Source organism: Octodon degus, unplaced genomic scaffold (assembly GCF_000260255.1).
Source record: "Octodon degus isolate 3935 unplaced genomic scaffold, OctDeg1.0 scaffold00091, whole genome shotgun sequence".
Taxonomy (NCBI): Eukaryota; Metazoa; Chordata; class Mammalia; order Rodentia; family Octodontidae; genus Octodon; species Octodon degus.
This window is the reverse complement of record NW_004524667.1, coordinates 883,857-888,128: the sequence shown is the minus strand read 5'-3', so window position 1 is coordinate 888,128 and position 4,272 is coordinate 883,857. Positions and strand designations below refer to the sequence as shown.

At 41.2% G+C, this 4,272-nt stretch overlaps 1 pseudogene; it reads left to right on the top strand.

The window, feature by feature from the left end:
- The first annotated feature begins 323 nt into the window (after window positions 1–323).
- On the top strand, window positions 324–3,415 carry LOC101574941 (annotated as a pseudogene).
- The last annotated feature ends 857 nt before the right edge of the window (window positions 3,416–4,272 follow it).

Sequence of the window (4,272 nt, the reverse complement as noted above, 5' to 3'; positions counted from 1 at the left end):
AAGAATTGTGCTAGATACTGGGCCTATTCAACCTCCAGGTCAGAACTGATGGAGACCCTCTTGTTGTTTAAGACCACTTGTGGACCAGGAAGTGTGGGGGGACTTTCTGGCCACTTGTGGACCAGGAAGTGTGGGGGGACTTCAGGGAGGAGGGGGTATGGCTCCATTTTATTATTAAGTAGAAACATTTATGGCAAATTATGTGCCTAAACCCAGAATGAATGGTGTTTTTAGGATTCACAGGAAGGTTTTACAATAGTTGTCCCTATCACTGAGTGGGAGTCAGCCTCTTTCACAGAACTTTTAAAAGATACCAGATGAGAATGACCGACTTTGGAGATTTTGGCTTGGGGAGTCCAAAAGGTCTGGGGGTGTCTATCTTAAGGAATCTGGCTTCTATGGTGTTTTCTGGGTCAACCACTATTTATGTGGTTGACTTTAGGACTAACACAGATTGGTCCTTAATACCAGTGTGGCCCATGAATGGATGTGCTGGGAGCAGCATCTCTTGGTGAGTATTCATAAGGACACGTGTTCCTGAGGGCAGCACGCTTAAATCAGCTTTGCGAATTTTGGATAGATTCCCTCTTTGGAGGTTCCTGACAGGTGTTTCAACATTAAAAACTGTGAGGTTTTCAAAATCAAAAGAATCTGTTTAACTGTGCTTACCCCATAGTCTCCACATTTATTTGGTCATTTTCCTGCCACATGATATAACATTCATGAATATGTTGAGTTCTCTCTAGCACACACCTGAGGAAACACTGATCCAGGTAAGTGGAGCTTGCAGTGGCATCTGCCTTAATTTGAAAGACACCAGTTTATGAATAGGGATTTTGGAGTAATCACACATGTTTATGATGCAATGATTCACAGGAAAAACAAAGGTCACTGCATTTTCTAATCTAGAGGGTCCATTACAAGTATGAGTTGTTAAGAATCACAGAATCATAAAACTTTGATCCAGATGGTCATCTCTGTATTGAGCCTGAGTTAGAGGGTTGTCTGCAGAGTGCTCACTGCTTCCATTTACTCTGCATACGTTGTCTCCCTTCCATTTACAGCTGCCCCCTCTGTTATCACCACCATTTCAAAGATGAAAAGCTAAGACACAGAAGTTAATGGCTGAACTGAAATGCAACACTTACCAATTCCACATCTGTTGTTCCACGCGGTGTTGCTTTCTTGAGACGCAGTGTCATTGAATCATCCCACAAGTCTCTTTACTTCTATGTGACAAATTGAAGACCGTCTACCCAGAATGTCCTTCCCTCAAAAACATGTTACCTTTCTCAATCCTAGGAGACTCCACTTTTTTCAGGGTGTTGTTAAAATAAGTTATATGTAGTATATGATCAAGGAAAAAGTCCTTAAGTCCTTCTAGGAGTAAATGCCAGTATTGAGGAGCAGAGGCAAATTAAGAGATTTTAGATGAAATTGAAGGCTGAGTCTCAGGAAGAAGGGAAAAAGTAATATGACACTTGTGCTGTACAACCATGCTTCTGTAACAATGATGGCATATAAATCTATAGCTCTATAAAATTACAGCGGGGCTGAAAAGTTCTTACTGCCTAGTGTAACTAAGAGCACTATATATTCAGATACACAAATGGTTACCATTGTATCACAATGGCCTACAATGTTTAGGGTTGTAATATAGTATTACAGGTTTGTAGCTCAGGAGCAATAGGTTTTACCACCCGGCCTAGATAAGTGGTAAGCTATAGCATTTATGTTTGTATAAGCACCCTCTGTGGTGTTGGCATAGTGTTGAGAGCCCCCCGTGAAGTATTTCTCCGAATGTCTTCTTGTTGAGTGATACATGTATATACATTAAGCCAAGAGATAGATGTGTTTTAATAAAAATATTTCTATGTTTAAAAAATATTGGTAGATAATCCAATGTCTTTTTTGAAGGCTTGTCTGATTTACAGTTTTTCAAATGTAGTTCTTAGAGTTAACATATAAGCAACTTGTAAAATAACTTAGATTTTAACCAAACTTTTGGCTTTGGGACTGTGTGAGAGGTTGACTTGAAGGCCAATGCAGACAGCAGCTATGGGGGAACTGCTGTGTAATACAGCAAGCCTTCAGGGCAGTTGGAACAGTCAGCAAGTGACACAAGTCGGGGAAGGCTACACTGCAAAGTTAAAAGTAGGTCTATATGGTGGCACATGCCAGTAATTCTAGCACTTGGGTTAGGGTTAGGGTGAGGGTAAGGTATGGGAGGATTACAGGGTTAAGAGTTGCCTGGACCTCTTCCGCCGCCATTTTAAATCTAGCTCCATACAACGCTCCGCTGCCGCCAGCACCCCCGCGGCCCGGACTGCGCGCCCGCTCGCCGCAGCCGACGGCTCCGCCACCACGGAGGACATGAACGAGTACAGCAATATAGAGGAATTCGCCGAGGGGTCCAAAATCAACGCGAGCAAGAACCAGCAGGATGACGGGTACCACACGCTCCCCCCTCAGTAAAATGTTTATTGGAGGCTTGAGCTGGGATACAAGCAAGAAAGATCTGACTGAGTACTTGTCTCGATTTGGGGAAGTTGTAGACTGCACAATTAAAACAGACCCAGTCACTGGAAGATCAAGAGGATTTGGATTTGTGCTTTTCAAAGATGCTGCTAGTGTTGATAAGGTTTTGGAATTAAAAGAACACAAACTGGATGGCAAATTGATAGACCCTAAAAGAGCCAAAGCTTTAAAAGGGAAAGAACCCCCTAAAAAGGTGTTTGTGGGAGGATTGAGCCCAGATACTTCTGAAGAACAGATTAAAGAATATTTTGGAGCTTTTGGAGAGATAGAAAATATTGAACTTCCCATGGATACAAAAACAAATGAAAGGAGAGGATTTTGTTTCATCACATACACAGATGAAGAACCAGTCAAGAAACTATTAGAAAGCAGATACCATCAAATTGGTTCTGGAAAGTGTGAAATCAAAGTTGCACAGCCCAAAGAGGTATATCGGCAGCAACAGCAACAACAAAAAGGAGGAAGAGGTGCTGCAGCTGGTGGAGGAGGTGGTACTAGGGGTCGTGGTCGAGGTCAGGGCCAAAACTGGAACCAAGGATTTAATAACTATTATGATCAAGGATATGGAAATTACAACAGTGCCTATGGTGGTGGTCAAAACTATAGTGGCTATGGCGGATATGATTATACTGGGTATAACTATGGGAACTATGGATATGGACAGGGATATGCAGACCACAGTGGTCAACAGAGCACTTAGGGCAAGGCATCTCGAGGAGGTGGCAATCACCAAAACAATTACCAGCCATACTAAAGAGGAAGACATTGGAGGAAACAGGAGATGCTAAAGAAATCTTCCAGGACTACACTGAAGATTGGCCTTCTGTTGCTCTAATGATTATTTTGTAAAAGACTTTCTAGTGTACAAGACACACTATCCAACTGTATATAGCTGCCAATTAGTTTTTTTGTTTTTACTTTGTCCTTTGCTATGTGTTACGACTGTGGATTTGTGTTTATACAAATTTTATTTGTATGATTTCTCATGTTAAACCCCAAATAAATGCTTCCTTACGTGAAAAAAAAAAAAAAAAAAAAAAAAGAAAAAAAAGAGTTGCCTGGAGTATTTAATACATAGTCCCACATTCCTAGGATATTGTTCTGAAGTACCAGTGAGTGCTTTTCCTCCCATCCTAACTAAAACATATTATAAAAGTAAGTATCGAAGCTGGGCAGGTGGCACACACCTACAACTTGGAAGGCTGAGGCAGGAGGATCATTGCAATTTTGAGACTGGCCTGGGCTGCAAAGTGAGCTCAAGACCAGCATGAACTGCTGGGTGAGGACCTGTCTCAAAAAGACAAAAAAGAAGAAAAAAAGTGTCATGAGCCAGGTATGGTAGCATGTATGTGCAACCCCAGCACTCTAGGCGGCTGAGGCAGGAAGACTACAAAGTCCAACCCATCCCAAGAACATAGTGACTTAGCAAAACCCTGTTCAAAATGTAAAAACCAACAAAAACAAAAACAAAACAAAAAAACTCCCAACAAAATGTAAAAACCAACTGGAGATGTAGTGTAGCATGAAGGCTCTTGGATTCAACCCAACCTGATGCCGTAGGTGGAAAATTTCAAACCTGACTTCATGCATCAAGTCGCAGTCAGAATGCATTGCTATAAAACTATTGTATAAAGTTAACTTCAGGCTTTACATACATACATAAAATAAAAATGAATTTAATGTTTATATTTAAGTTCTATCACCAGTGTATTTCATTATGTATGTGCAGAAACT